This window comes from Furipterus horrens, unplaced genomic scaffold, assembly GCF_987537825.1.
Source record: "Furipterus horrens unplaced genomic scaffold, mFurHor1.1.pri manual_scaffold_9, whole genome shotgun sequence".
NCBI classification, from domain to species: Eukaryota; Metazoa; Chordata; class Mammalia; order Chiroptera; family Furipteridae; genus Furipterus; species Furipterus horrens.
The window spans coordinates 87,495,108-87,511,683 of NW_028327179.1; the positions used below are offsets into that span (position 1 = coordinate 87,495,108).

Below are 16,576 nucleotides of genomic sequence, written 5' to 3' on the forward strand. Positions count from 1 at the left end.
GCCTCCCCCAAAACTCCCTCCCAGTCCTTCCCCTGCAGTTCCCCCCACTCCACAACACCCCCCACCCCCTGCGCGCCGCCCTTTCCAGCCGGGTCTCTCGTCTCTGCAACTCTACCCCCTTACCTCTCTTTGACCTCCTTCATTCTCCTTCACAGCCTGGCCCTTGACTTCTTGGCCTCTTCTTCCCCTTCTTCACCTGCAACACCCTGTCCCTACTGGGGTCTCCTTCACACCCTTCTCTCCGGTCCCATCTCTTCTGACGCCAAAGCCCAGCATTCCTCAACAGCTCGGCCTGGTCGGCTTTAGCCACAGTTGGTGCCCGTGCCCCAGGGAGGGGAAAGGAGTGTGTGGTGCAAAGCGGGGGCAAGAACCCCCTTCGGCGGTGGCCCCCTGCCTCGCCTCCCTCCGCCCCTCCTGAGCCAGGGTGGCGACGCTTCCTGGGCGGATGGTTAGGACTTGCTGCAGCAGCTGCGGTTCTGCTGTGTCATGCAAGAAGGAGGGCGGCCGGAGCTGGAGAGGGAGGAGGGGAGGAACCTGATCTCTCCGGTAGCGAAGGGCTGGAGGCAAACACCGAACTCCCCCAGAGCCGCCCGGGAGCTGGGAGGGCTCCGCTACCCCGGGGGGGCCCTCCCCGCGGGGCAGATGGTAAGTGGGGCGGCGCAGGTGGTCGCCTTGGGAAGGGAGCGCGCAGGGGGGTGAGGTGGGGAGGTGGGGAGAACCAGGAGTCACCCGGGCCAAACTGAAGGATCCCAGTGTCCGGCTGAAAGGAACCCAGGCCATAATAAGGGTGACCAGGGAAACGCAGCAATAATTACCATTCGAATAACGGCCCGCAGTTGACTCCAGGCTACACGGAAGAGTTGTGCGTCCCGAACCCAAGATAGAACTAGAGGCAATCATTCGGAGCCTGAGACCCCATCATCCCATCAGCCCTGGCTTTTTAGGGTACAGCTGAGTAGCAAAGCTCAACATACACCATACGTATTCCTACAGGCTGGCTGAGCTTTATGAGTTGCCTTGTTTAAAACTAGGGAAGCGTATGGAAACCTACCCACCCTCACTTTAGCCACGAAAATAATGCTCTTGGACAGTGGCCTCAGACAAACAGCCACTGGTGCAATTAAACAATCAATAGGAAAAATAGCTTCATTCCCCTCACCACTTTCCTTTAACTAGGGTAATTTATTCTGCTTAAAGGAGAAAGAAGACCGTGCGCATATTTTCCCTCCCCTACATCCCCATCAGCCTCAACCCACACAAACTGTCGACCCCACTATTCACTGCACGTCCGACCAGTGAACTCGGGAACAATTTCACCTCCGCTGCCCTTTACCATGGGGGATTCAGAAACAGAGCTGAGAGCAGTGGATGTAGCGACAGGCTGGGCACATAGGAACATGACTTATTTCACCTGAGTGCAATTCTCAGGGAAACCTTTTTATTATTATTATTCCTTTACATTTCCCTCCTGGAAATTTCAAAGCATGTTCTGAAACATCTTTTTTCTTTTTTTTTTTTAATATCAGTCATATGTTAGGAAAGTAAGGGGTTGGCGGGATTAACAGAAAGGCTAATGACTGTCTCAAAAGCACATGCTGTTGCTAGGGAACTCAGGCTCATCTGCTTTCTAATCATTAGCATGTTCCGTGGAAGTCAAACTTCTCAGGGTGTTATTAAAATGAATGGCATTTGGTTAAAAGTGTTCCTGCTTCTGTTGTAGCATCCTGGATTTTTATCGATTGCCTCACACCCACACATCTTGTTTTCCTAATTTGATTTCTGTATTTGCGTCACTGCCAGGGACAGGCAGACTAGACCAGTCAGGTTCACTTCCTGTTTCTCAGAACTGGTTTATATTTGGTCTCGTAGCACTAGCTGGTAAAACATTATCACACTGATCCTCTCGGAAAGAAATCTGCTTTCAGTGAACACAAATTAGCCCAATTAAATACTAATTCCCATGGAAAACGTCATCATTTGAGGAATAAAGTAGCCTGCCAGTTGCCATTGGAGAAAAAAAAAGTTCTTGAAATGTAAAGCCTAGAAAAACCATCATCTTTATTTTCTTTTACTCAGAATCTTCATTCCTCAGCTGTAGAACCAAAACAAACTCAAGTAGAGAAAATTAAGGATGATATTTCTAAAACGAAGCTCAAAAAAATACACATCGAAGCTGGGGAACTCTTTTAGACCAAATAAGGCATAGAATTGAATGGAATCCAGGCCCCAGAAACACAAATAAGCTTGGGTTCGCATTGGGGCGCTCAGAGAGGAACAGAATGTGATCACAAGGCTGCACTACAAATAGGAGCCCATCACTTTGTGTACTGATTGTCTCTTTTACCAATGCCCTATGTTCCTTGCTTTTTTTTTTTTTTTAGTTCCTTCCTCTATAACAAGGATATCACAAAGGCAATATCATAAAGATAAGCATTATGTAAACAGTTCAGTGGGTTCTGATGTAGATCACTTGTTTAGGTGGGAAAAATAGGGTGTATATGGCATTGAGGAAAGGTCAGCTGACTGAAAGTTCAGAAATTTGCTCCCATTTCTCCTACTGACCTATGACCTTGGGTGAGCTAGTCCAGGTCTTCTCCTGTCATTTTCCTCATAGATGCTTAACAACAGTGCTGGATGGACTAAAAGATGCCCAAGTTTCCCTCCATTTACAAAATTCTGTGAATATATTGAATTCACTACATAAAAAATTCAATTTTAGTTGGATTTTGCGATGTTAAATTTTGACACTCAAACTTTAATACCATAGAGACCTTGGAGGAGCTTGTAATGGGAAATCATTTGCTGTTGATACATCATTTTTTAGTGTCAGTTACCAGACAATCAAGTGAAATCGAACTTGCTCTCAATGCACTTGCTCTCCGCTTGCATGGTGGTGTTGTAGAAGCAACAGAAAGGATATAAAATTGTGTAGAGAAGGCTTTCAGTCATTTTAGGCTTAGTTAACCCAAAAGACTTTGATGAGCAAAACAATGGAATGATGAGGAAGGGCTACATAAGAAATAATCAACTGAATCCTCACAGAGCTCATAATCTATTTACCAGAATTTTAATTAGTGATAAGCAAAACTATACCTAGTGCAGATTTTTGAAATTTTCAGATTCACGATATTAAGAAGTAGCTTAAGCAAATGTGAGGTTTGTGCCAGAGAGAAAAGACCTGAATTTCAAACCTACTTCTGCCACTTTATTTATTCATCATTAAGTGCCTGCTCTGTGTCAGGTACTGTGCTAAGCACTGGGAATACAAAGATGAATAAGATAGTCTGCTCTGAAGGTCCTGATGGTATAATGAGGAGACAGATGAGTACACAGTTGATCACACAACAGTGAGATGATAGCAACAAGAGAGCTCATTGGAGGGGTACCCAACCATGACTGCCCAAACCATAGAAGATGAATTTGGAAAAGATTTCTGAAAGATAAGTAAAAGTAATCCGGACAAATGGGCAAGTGAAAGAGAAATGTATTCCAGGCAAAGAAAATACTATTTGTAAAGTCCTGGAGGTAAAAAGCTGTAACCAGAAGGTTGAGGGGGAAGAACAGTGCCCAATGAAGTAGTAGATTCTCAATAAATACGTTGTATGAATGCATGAGAGAAGAACTGAAGAATACACCCAGAAAGATCAGCAAGGTCTTGTACGTCTTTCTGTTTCAATTTATCCTAAGGCCAATGGAGGACACTGATGACTTTTAAGAGGTATGTCTATTTTAGAAAGATTGATGGAGTTTGGAGAAGTTATTAGTGTGAGTAACACTGTAAGCAGGGAGACTAGTTAGGAGATGAGCATTATAGGAAAGAAATGATGGACATCTAATCTGAGGCCGCAAGAATGGAAATGGAGAGAGAAGAAGGATGCAAAACACATTTAAGATATAGAACTAACTCAGTTTTATTATTGATTATATCTGCAGGATTAAGAACAGAAGGAGATTTATGACTTAAATGGGAGGATAGTGGTACCCTTTGCCAAGATGGGGACTTCAGAAGGAAACGTAGGTTGATAATGGAAGGTAATTAGTTTAATTTGAAACGTGTTGAGTTTGAAGTGTCCATGGGATATCAAAGTGAAGCTTTGTACAACCTAATTGAACAGGGGAGTCTAGAACTCAGAAGAGAAATCTATGCTGGAATCATCAGAATGTGATGGCTTATGGAAATAGATGAAATCCCCAACGGAAAAGGTACAGCATAAGACAAGAGGACCTACTCTGAAACCTTATTTAAAGGCCCACATTTAAAAGGCGAGGAAACAAACATACAAAGGAAGAACATCCAGAGAGGTAGCAAGGACCAGAACAAGTCATTTCAGAGAAGCCAAGGGAGGAATTGTCAACAGTATTAAATGCTAGAGAAAGGTCAAGAAAAATGAGGACTGAAAGTCCTCAGACTTAGCAACAAGGAGGTCATTGTTGTGTTTGGCAGGAAGGAGTTTATTGGGGTGGTAACCACGTTGCAGTGGACTGAGATGTAGAGGACGCAGTTAGAGGAAGTTCTTTTGGATAAGAACGACTAAATGGCAAAGGGGGGGGATAAAGATATTGGGAAGAGAATAAAATCATGGTCTGTTAAAGCTGCATAGGGAAGGAAGGAAATAATACAGTAATACAAAATATGTTATTCTTTGAAGCCTTCTCCTTCAAAGTAAATGGCATGACCATCCACCAAATGCTCGAGTCAATAAAACAAAAACAAAAACATAGACACTCATGATTCTTCTCTTTTCCTCAGTCCTCACATCCAATCCACCAGGAATTCAGGTCAACCCTACCTCCAAAACATTTTCACAATCTGTACTGCTACCACTCTAACACAAGCACCGTCTTCCGGGCTTCCGTAAATAGCTTTCTAATTGGTTTTCTTGCTTCCACTCTTGCTCCTATTCTCCACAGCACAGCCAGGGTGACATAAAGCATAAAACATAAATCAGATCTTATTGCTTCTCTTCTTGCAATCCTTCCATGTCTTCTGATTGCGCTTGGAATAAAGTCCAGACTCCTCTGCTGGCCTACAAAGCCCTGTGTAGCAACCCAGACCACCTCTTCAATCTCGTCTCCCACCACTCTCCCGTGACTAATCACGTTGGCCTTTTTTCTGCTCCTCAAACACATTGGATTTGCTCTTGTTTTAAAGGACTTCCATCCCAGATACTTCCTTTTCCTGGAATTCTCTTTTGGTCATTCCAATCTCTGTTTAAATGTCACCCCCTCAAAGAGGCCTTTCCTGACTGCCCTTACTAAAGTGTCCTCTGTCCACCTTCCCAACCGTCCCAGATAAAACTTAATTACTATTTGTTTTCATTGTTTATGGTTGAGAACCCCACTAAAGTTTAATCCCTATGAGGATTTCTGGCACATAGTAGGCACTTAAAAATGTTCATTGGATATTTATAGAAGGAAAAAAAGAGGAGAAACAGATTATTTGAAATTACAGGCGTCACAGATCAGAGCCTGGTATTGTTGAGGAATGACCAGTGATAATGGATTACTAAGCTTTTAAGATTCCAGAAGAGGAAGAGTTGCTAATTGTGTGACATAGGGCATTCATATTCTCTGAGGTTCACTTTATGATTAATAATAATACATACATCACAAGGCTATTAGGAAAATTAAGTTAAATAGTATAGTTATAGGTATAAGGCAACCTGGTCAAGCTATTATCAGTCAGGGTTTCTGCAAGTCAATTTATAACCTCTTCCTATAAACTCTTCATGTAAGCTCCCCCTGTAATGGAGTTAACATTTAATGATTACTTATTATTAGGGAAAAATGGCTAAATTATGACTTTTAAAAAAATACTAGAGTACCTAAAAGAACCTAGATATTATTTAGATTATTTAAGAAGGAATCAAAGCACTCCTACCTATCAATAAGAAAGGCATTGAAAACCCTGGGAGATTGGGCAAAGTGTATGACAGTTTATATAGTTAAGGAAATACAAATGGAACTTTAAAACATGTAAAAATGCTCATCCTTTCTCATAACAAAAGATATGCAAATTGCAACGCAATGAGATGTAGGTTTTACGTATTCATTTGACACAAATCAAAAAGTTTAATAGTATACTTTGTTCACCAGGCTAGGAAGAGGGCAAACATTGTCAGTAGGAGTGAAAGTTGGTACAACTTCTGTGTAGGGCAACCCGGCAATATTAATTAATTTTTTAAATGCACAAAGCCTTCAACCTAGCAATTCCACTTTTCTATATTTATCCAATAGATGCATTCACACACATATCGAAGAATGACTCTTCTGGGATCTTCACTGAAGCTGTATTTATGCTAGTTACAGACTGAAAACAACTTTCATTGATAGAGAAGTGGTTAAATAAATTATGGTACAGTTTTACAAGTAAAAGGTAGGCAGCGGTTAAAAAACTGTGGGGCAGTTTTCAGTGTACTGATACGAAAAGATCTTCAGGATACATTGCTGCATTTAAAAAAATGAGATAAAGAACACCATGTATTTTGCTAGTGTTGTGTTTCTTTTTAAAGATTATTAACTTTTGTTTTTTTTTGGTCTGAAAAACATCTGTGGAAAGAGAAAATAGAGCAGGGTGAGAGCAGATGTGGAAAGACCAGTTGAGAAGGTATTTCAGTGACTCAAGTCAGAGACGATGGCTTCCTGGATGAGGGTGGTGGCATGTACAGGAAAGGAATGACCAGAGTTAAGAGTCATTTTAAAGAAGTTGACAATTCAATGGCAGCAGTGGGTTATGGAGACGAAGGTAGTTTCATGGTTGACTTGAGAATTCATCCAAGATCAGACACCTGAGGACAGGTGTCAGTCACTAGGATGGACGATCCTGGGACAGTAACACAGTTCTGGGGAAGACAGGGGATAAAAACAAAGCAGTGATGTCTTCTGCAGGCCTGTAAAACAGGTCTTAAGTCAGAAGAACTGCTGGAACCAGATTTATAAGTTTGAAGAAAGATTGTTTAAAGAAGGTAGATAGAATCATAAGACAAGCAGGCTCAGGACTAAGCTCTGATCATTTAGAGATTGGATAAAAAAGAAAGAGCTGACAATGGAGACTAAGAATCAGAAATGAGAAAAATAAAACCAGGAGATTATGGGGCCAAAGGAAGCAAGAGAATAATATGTTAAAGAAGATCATGTTAAATGTTGTCAAAAGGTCCACGGTCATTATAATGTGTTTCTCTCATCAACCCTAAATTTCTTGAAAATTGGGATTATTTTATTTATTTCTGTATCCTTGGGGCTTGTCCTATGTCTCACACATAATAAATAATCACCAAAATGTCATTAAATTGAAAAAAGAGAATGCACAGAGACAGGCAGAGATACAGAAAGATAATAGAATGTGTCTTTGCGTCTCTAAATAAATAGATAAGACAGATTACCTTGGATTTTATTGCGAACCAAACCTGATCTTAGAAAAAATAAGGAGGTTCTGCTCCCTTGATTTTGCTCTTGAACTAACACACTGATTGAGCTCTCATGGTGCCATGTTGCTGCGATGTTAAGTGCCTCCTAAAAACATTTTGGTAAGTAATATTCACCTGCGCCTGGTAATTCTGAGTCATTTTTGCCTTTATTTAGGTCCTGGGTGATGATAAAAAGAGCAATTTGCTTTTCCTTGTCTGTCTCACTCTCTCTTACCTCCTTAAATCAGTTGATGGAGTCTGGAGAATCCATTTCAGTGCCACTCCAGTTCTGTAATACATTGTAACCACTCATAAGGATGCCCAGCCCTAGTTTCCCATCAAAGAAAATGATGACTTTTGGCAGGAAGAGGTGTATTACCTCTGAGAGAAATCACCAGCTTCTCAATTTGTTACTGTTTCTGCCGAAAGGTACTATTAGGGGAGAGAATGTAGAGAATACCAAAGGAGAAAAGGTTTTGACCTTGCGCTGGGAACGTGGAACCCTACATAACAAAACAGATGCCATGACCTTTTGGTGCAGTGTCCTTGAATTAGAAACTAAAATTAGTAGATGTAGTTTAAACAATATTTAAAATGTTATGACATTATGTATTATTTAGTTAAGCCAGAGTTAGTAAAATTTTTCTGGAGAGGGCCAGATGGGAAACATTTTAGGCTTTGTAGGCCATACAATCTCCGTGCCAACTACTCAACTCTTCCACTGTAGTTGAGTGAAAGCAGTCATAGACAATGAGTAAATAAGCGAGCGTGGCTTGTTTCCATTAAACTTTATTTACGGACACCGAGATTTGCATTTCCTCCAACTTTCACATGTCATGAAGTAGTATTTTTTTATCCTCATCCGAGGACATTTTTTTCATTGCTTTTAGAGAGAGGTAGAGATGGAGGGAGGAGGTGAGAGAGAGAGAGAGACATTGATGTGAGAAACACCAATCTCTTGCCTTCCATTCGCTCCTCAACTGGGGATCGAACCTGCAACCTGGGAATGTGCCCTTACTGAAAATTGAACCCCTGACCTTTCAGTCGACAAGGCAAAGTTCCGACAAACCGAGCCACACTGTCCAAGACCAAATAGTATTCTTCTTTTGATCTTTCTCAGCTACTTAAAAATCTGAAAATCTTTCTTAGCTCATAGGCCATACAAAAATAAGGGTGGGGTGGGGTGGATTTGACCAGTGGATGGTAGTTTGGCAACTTCTGAATTAGGCAAACATGAAAATGATGTTTTGAAAAAGATTTGCAGATTCAGACTTGTAAAGAAGGTAATCTGTTCATATACAAATATGCCCCATTTATTTTAACTTCTCAAATTTATTTGAACATATAAACACATTTGTCTACATCTGACTTATTTGGAAATAAAGTGTATCTCCTCAGTTCAGTATTCATTTAACACTTTGCCCCTTCTCTTATAAGGAACAAATGTGCACGATTGTAGTATTTTATAGAGCAAACTGAAGAATTCTCACTAGGTGACTTTCTACATACCCAAACCAAGAGAGGACATAGGAGTTCTAATCACATTTAAAAACTGCATTAACTTCATTAAGTATTATAATGATCTACTTCTTTCATAGTGCAGTCCTTTGTCTTAGGCAGTTAGTGTTAAAAGAGGGTAGATGAATAGATGATAGATAGGTAGATGAAACACCTAATGGCTGATACACAGCAGTGAGAATTGTTTGGACATATTGCAGCATAAATATGGTTATTTAAGCAACAGTTAAGTTACTTAACAGTTAAGTAGACAAAACTAAGTTTAAAGCTGAACTCTTTTGTGTCCCAGATGTGTGACCATTTAAGCTTCAGTTTCCGCTTTTTAGAACAGGGATAAAAATACCCCCCTCTTAAGGAAGTTGTGGGAATTAAATAAGACAGTGCTTGTAAATCAGCCAGCATGGTAACCAATCAGTAAATGGGTGCTGTATTACACCAATATGAAGGTATATAATTTGTTCAAAAGAAGCGCACAATCAAAACGCAAAGCAGAGTGAATCAAGAACTTACAAACACAAATGGAAACTCACAGAGCTGAGGATTGCTGCCTGCCAGAGAAGGTTCGGGTGAAAGTAAAAGCAGAAGTGACACTGTCACAGGGGCATACATAGGCAGCTGAACAGTTGTCTTGCCTTTGCTTCCCTAGTAACCAGCTGCTGGGTTGTCTTAGGAGCTCCGCCTATAGGTCTAGCTCTCCACGCTCCCCAATACTTAGCTGCCAATTCTGACTAGGGAGAAAGTGGATCATCAGTGCAGACCCCAGCATCTTACTTCCTTCCAGTCAGGTCAGCTTCGAGCCTTAGACATGTGCAGCTCCCTCCTGTAATGCCTCCCACTCCTATGCTTGTTCAATTCTAGGCTTCCACCTTGACCTCCACGCTTCAGTCTCTGGTCATTCTGCCATGAATATCAATGTCCCTGTAGATTTAGGACCCTGTCCTGAACCCTGCCCTACTTTACCATGACTCTGACATCTTGTTTAGCTTATCTCTAACCATTTCCTCTTCCCAAGGGGGCTGTGTTCTACTACCCATACCCCTTAAACTATGGACACATGTGACTTACCCTTTACACTCAACTAACTGTTTAGTCTTAAAGGCTTCCTGAACTTGACCTTGGTGTGAGACATCAAGTCTTTCTTAGCTCAGCTGCCCTGATCCAAGCCAACTTCCGTATTCGTGGCCCATGCCCTGTGAGTACTCCCCACCTTAGTCTTGGCTCACACTCCCCACCCACTGGCTATGCATTGTCAGCTAGCCTTGCGATGTTATGGCAATATCAATGATGCTTCCCCCAATGCAAATGACAAAGTTATTGGCACAGGGGCACAATTTAGAGGTAATGGAGAACTGCAACACCTACTGACAAACTCATTCTGTGGAAAAGTGAGCATCAAATAAAGTTGGAATGACTTAAATTTAAACTAATTGCTTATTGAAGGGATTCTATTCTGTACTCAATTCTAACGAGCTAAGAAGAATGTGTTGATGAAGTGGAAGTGACAAACAACTTAAAATAAGTGACCACAGCATCCTTGAATTTGTAATAGCCAGAGCAGGTGGTTCTATACTTTCTAATCTGACCCAAGGAAGACTTAAATAAGCTAAGACAAGATATGGACATGAGGCTCTGTCTGGTGAGGAACTAAGAAAGAGAACTCAAAAGGAGAAAAATTACTTGCAACTTAAATTTTTATAGAACCCATGAAGAAAAGGGAGCATCTGGTAAAGGTCAATGTGGCTGCTCAAGAAGTGTCCTGACAAACTCATATTTTTAAAGGACACGCACAAGAGGTAGGAGTTAGTGTATATAACAAGACCTCATTCAAAAGGAGGGCTCAAACCTGTGAAAATAATGCCAGGGGGCTAACATCCAGAGATAGTTAGGGTCTGTGGAAAGTATTGAAGACAATTAATGGGGTTTTGTTTGTATTTTGCTTATATGTATAGTAAGAATATTTTAAAGAAGGAATAGCGCTATTGAATGAGACATAGTTAATGTTAATAGCTAACTAAAAACAGAACCATTCAACTGTAGCATTTCTCTCACATTTTTCATAGTTTTAAAATCAGTAAGTATCTTCAATAGATATGTTTAATAGATATGTGACAGTGTTTGGGGGGAAGAGGGCCCTAAAAACAGTAATTAAATGGTGGTGCATCCTACAATAAATTGGTCTTAGAAGAGAGGAAAGATGGAATTTTTTTTCCTTGGCTCTTCCAGTATTAATCTCACTTGGCAGCTGAGGGGTCTACTTTGTGTCTCCAAAGTGGCAGTGCTGCCCTTGGCCACCAAAGGTAGGAAAGAGTCAGAATGGAATTTGGAGGCCACTGTCAGAAGTGTGATACCCATGGAGGGAGCTGGGACGGGTGGATGATCAAGGAATGGAAGAGTTGCAGATACTAGAGATAGGACAGAAACAGGACAGGAATACTGTGGTCACAGCCTCTAAGAAAGGGTAAAAAGAGACCATTGCTGGTCCACAGAAGCCAACTCACTGTCATAGAAAGCAGAGGGAAGGTATCTTAGTTTGTTTGAGTTGCACAGCAAATACCATAGACTGGGTGACTTAAATGAAAATGTTTATTTCTCCCCATTCTGGAGGCTAGGAAGTTCATTACCAAGGCACCAGCAGATTCAGTGTCTGGTCTGCAGACACCCACCTTCTTGCTCTATCTATACATGAAGATGGAGATCATCTGTCTGGTCTCTTATAAGAGTAATAATTGCATTCGTAGGGGCTCCACCTTCATGACTTAATTAACTCCCAAAAGCCCCACCTCCTAATACCATCATACTGGGATTAGGCCTTCCACATGAATCTGGGGAGGGGAGGGGATAGGTGTCGAAAAGACCAGGTATGGCCAAGATGCAGGAAGGGATAATAGAACTACTCTGAAGATACTAAAAAACAATGTCCAAGATGGGGTCAGATGGATAATGGCTTGTGCTGGGCAGAGCACTGTGAACTATGACTGGTGTGTAGTATGTGGGTGCTACCGTGTCCTGCCTTTTCTGAATCACTGCTGTGATTGACTTAAAGTCCCAGTGCTCTAGGGTCCAACTTGGTTAGCCCCAGTTGACTCATGGAGGTCTCCTCTACAAATATGTTTAAATCAAGATATAGGTCTGGGGTCACAAACCAGGAAAAGACATTGCCAAGTAGTATAAGTAAGACCCTGAATTTTAAAAAAAAAGAAAGAAAGCAAGGAATGGTCTAAATAAGTAACCAGGGAACAAAGTAGACAAGAGACAGAGACTTTACCAGATAAATTCAGGAGAGAGGAGGAGCTGCAGAGGTGGATTAAGGTTGGTTGAGGCCCCGGGCGCATTAGAAAATATTGGGCCCCTTAAAAAAAAGAAAGAGACAGGGAAAATAAAAATACCTGTTAACCATATTTTATGCAGCATAGTAATGAAACCAAACTTGGTGTCATTAGAAAAAAGTGTAAAGTTGGGGTTTTGCGGGGCCCTTCAGAAGTCAGGGCTCGGGGCACACCCCTGGTGCGCCTGCCATTAAATCACCCCTGAGGAGCTGTGGCTTAAGCCTACTGGGTCTATAGAACCTGCATTAAAGAAGAAATTCAGAGAACCTAAGCATTAGTTGGCCATGGAGAAAAATGTTCCAGCCACGTTTGATTAGATCTTTAGAAATGGTGATGCACCCAGGTGACCTCTCTGGAGCTTGAATGTAAAGAATTTAGTACCTAGGGAAGGACCCTGTCTTTTCATGATTTTAACTGTAGTTTCTACCATGGTGATAGTAGTAAAGCAAATGAGTTTTCAAATGTCAGAGTATTTGTCATTTTCTATTAAAAACAATTATCTTGGTTTTAAAAAATATTCTCCTTACTTTAGTTATCTTCATATACATACCCCATTCCCTAGCTGTTCCTTACTTTGGCATATTCGTGTAGCTCTGGGAAAGTAAACTCCTCCTTTATCTCAGGAGGGAGGGCATGTGCTCCAGGCTAAGTCAAGTGAACCGGTATCACAAACAAAATTAAAAGTGAGAGATTCTAGACCATAAACACGTGTACGATAGTGTCCTTAATATATAAAGGTCTCTTACAAACTTAAAAGACAAGACAACATCTCAAAAGAAGAATGGGTAAAGAACATGAAAAGGCAAAAAGAAAAAGGGATTCAATTGGTTAAGTAAAATGGAAAGGTCCAGTGTTACTAGTAACTAAAGAAAGGAATATTAAAATAAAACCGGATGTCTTTGTGTGTAGCAATTGTCAAGAAATTTAAACCGATATCTTGCATGGATAAAGATGCAGAAATAAGCACCCTCCTACAATACTGGCATTTAAATTGGTTCAAGCATTCCGGAGAGCAATTTGGCATTGTGTATAAAAACAACCTTAGCATAAGCAAACCATTTAACATAGTAATTTCATTTTGAAGGCTTTATCTTAAGAAAACAAACCAGAGTCACAGTACAGCATTCTTTATAATATCGAACACTTGGAGATAACCTAAGTATCCAAAGTGAAGTACTGCATAAATTGTAATGAATACCTATGACAAAATTTATGCATCCATAAAAATCAGATCATGGAAAATGTCCTGACATCAGAAAATGTTGGTCATTTATTATTAAATATATTTGCTCAGCCCCGGCAAGGTGGCTAAGTTGGTTGGAGTGACATCCCATACACCAAAATGTTGTGGATTCAACCCCCAGTCAGGGAACATACGTACATTGCAGATCAATCCCCAGTCAGGGAACATATGAGAGGGAACTAATGGGTCTCTCTCTCTCTCTCTCTCTCTCTCTCTCTCTCTCTCTCTCTCTCTCTCTCTCTCTCCACCTCCCCTATTCTTCTCTCTCCCTTCCTTGCTCTCTAAAATCAATAAATGTATCCTCAGGTGAGGATTAAAAATGTATATAAATATAAAATATATATATATTTTTTTTCTCAGAAAGACTGGATAGTTACAAAAAATATATTAATAATGGTGATAACTTGGTAGTGGAATTACAATTCATTTTCTTCTTAGTGAGTTTTGAATATTTTAAGTCTACCTCAATAAACATGTATTGCTCTTTTAGTCAGGATAAAAAAAGAAATTTAAAATGAAAAGGGAGCCCAAGGTGAATGATAAGAGATAAGATAGAACTTCACATTTTTAAATGAAACTCAAACCTTCTCATTCATACGCACTACATCCCAGGATCCCAAAAGAACCTCCAGAATTATCATAGACATGCTACGAGGAACCACTGAGGATAGAAGGACCATAGGCCTGGAATTAGACAAATATACAAATTTTTAGAAAAGAAAAAGGTGGGTTTCCAGAACCTAAAGTGGTTAAGTTTCATTTAAGAAAAGAAGGTTGATATGAACAGAAGTAGGCATGGGTTCACTTAAGTCCTTCCAAACTAGACTCATTTTCCTACCCTCCCCCCCATATGCTTTACATCATGAGATCCTCATCCCAGACCTCTGAGTGTTATCATTCCCACTGCACAGAAGTTAACCCTGAGGCCAGAGATGTCAAGGGACTTATCCAAGATCCTATAGCTAGTCTGAAAGATTACAGACATGTTAGTCATTCCTGACATTGGACAGAGGTCTTCATGGGATCCTCATATATAATATAATATAACATGGAATGGGATATTATATAGTATTTTAGTAAATGATATGAATATACCCAAAATGTATAATTAAAAGAGCATTGTTTTACCTGGAGGTTTCTAGCAGTAATAATACTGCTTGACTACTTTTTGAGTACTCATTATATGTGAAGTTCTGTGCAAAAACCTACTTTCTATCTATTGCTCCAGTTAATCTTTCCCCAACAGAAATGGGCACTGTTATCATTCCCATTTTATAGATGAGGAAACCACGGCTTGGGATGGTTAACGAACTTGCTTCCAGTTAGACAGTTGGTAAGTAGAAAAGCTGACTTTTGTGCAGAAGGTCTGCTTAAGAGCCCAGATGATAACCATTACACTAAAGTGTGTTCTTCCGACTCTTGGCTCCTGTTCTGCTCAACTTGTTTTTTCTTTTTTATTTAAAGGGAGTTTTATTAATCCTAAGTAATGACTTAAAAAGCATATTTCTGCTAAGAATACAAAGCTGAGTGAACAGAAGAAAAGGAAGGCAAGAAAACCAACATTTACGAGAATATATTAGCTACTGTACTGCCCTTCTTTAAGCCTCAGAACCACTTTGTAATGTACATATGATTATCCCTATTTTCACTGAGAAGCAAGTTGAGTGGGAGAGAGATCATGACATGTCCAAGGTCACTGGGCTACATAACAAAATCAGAATTTGAATTTACACCTAACTCTTAAGATTTTACTCTTTCTACTCTTGGCTAATAAAAATCAAATGTAAACATATAGTATTTAGTGGGAATAAAGTGCAAAATCCTGCCATTGGCTTTAAAAAGTCAGTATAAATGTAAGAATTGCAAGATCTAGTTAACATTCGAGTACAAGAGGTCTCAGGATTTGGGTTGATTGTGAAGTACGATGAGTCAGTAGTGTTACTGTCAGAACACTCATGCAGCATCAGACGGCGTTAACAGAAGAGCCGTGTCCCAGAAAAGGGTGAGAATGCTCCTACTGGTTTGTGCACTGCTTACACCAGAGGAGGAGAATTGCAATTACTTCTGAGTGCCCCATTTGAAAAGGGACGGACTAGGCTATGGATCTCCAGAGGAGAGCAGCCAGCTGATAACAAAAGTATACATACATACATGCAGGTAGACATACATAAAGACTGGATTATTTCACGAAAGTTGAACAAGTGAGTAAACCCAAGAGGTAGCTGAAAACCATCTCCAGATAACTGAAGGGCTGCTACATGGAAGAAATTCTTACATTGTATGTGGCTCCAGAGGACAGAGAACTGTTGGTAGAGGGAGGCAGGTTTTGGCCAATAAATGAAAAACTAAAGTGTAACTGTGTCTTGCATGTCATTTTAGGCTCTGAAATGCCAAGTCCAGTGTTGAACTGAATTAGATGTTCAATTGCTATTCAAAAGTGCAACATGGTTGTCTTGTGGGATAGTAAGCGCACAAGAGATGTTTGAGCACAAGCCAGGTGTCGTACTAAAGACTCCCATCCCATTAAAAAAAAAATTCCGACACTTTGCCCAACTCCACCTTTTTCCAAGCCATTATCAGCATCCCTCACAAAGTTCAAAGAGGAGTCTTCACTCAATCCATTCCAGCCTGACTTTTTAAAAATTGACTTGAGAGAGAGAAAAAGATAGAGGGAGAGAGAGACATTGATTCGTTGTTCCACTTCTTTATGTACTCATTGGTTGCTCTTCTGGCATTTGCCTTGATGGGGGACAGAACCCACAACTTTGGTGTAACGGAACGACAGCCAGGGCTACAGCCTGATTTCTAACTCTAGAAACTGTGCTCTTTCGATTTAATTACCAAACCTAATCTTATCATTCATCCTGCCCCAGGGAAAAGTATTGGTCATGCTTTCTTCTTTGAAGGTCTCTTCTCCTTTTACTTGCAGACCTCACTCTGCCCTTTTCTCAGGCTACCTCTCCAACCGCTCCTGCCCAGTCTCCTCCCCTAACTCCTCCTGCAGCAGCGGCCCGCATGCTTTTTTTTCCCCAGGGTCCTGTTCTTGCCATTCTTCTCATTGTTTGCCCTGCTCAGGATTTCCC

At 40.7% G+C, this 16,576-nt stretch overlaps 1 long non-coding RNA gene across 5 annotated transcripts in view; it reads left to right on the forward strand.

The window, feature by feature from the left end:
- The first annotated feature begins 473 nt into the window (after positions 1 to 473).
- Positions 474 to 16,576, forward strand: part of LOC150002137 (uncharacterized) — a 153,064-nt gene continuing 136,961 nt past the window's right edge. For all 5 annotated transcript variants that reach the window (XR_016513142.1, XR_016513143.1, XR_016513146.1 and 2 more), the window contains exon 1: positions 474 to 645. This is a non-coding gene — a long non-coding RNA (uncharacterized LOC150002137). The remainder of the gene's footprint in view (positions 646 to 16,576) is intronic.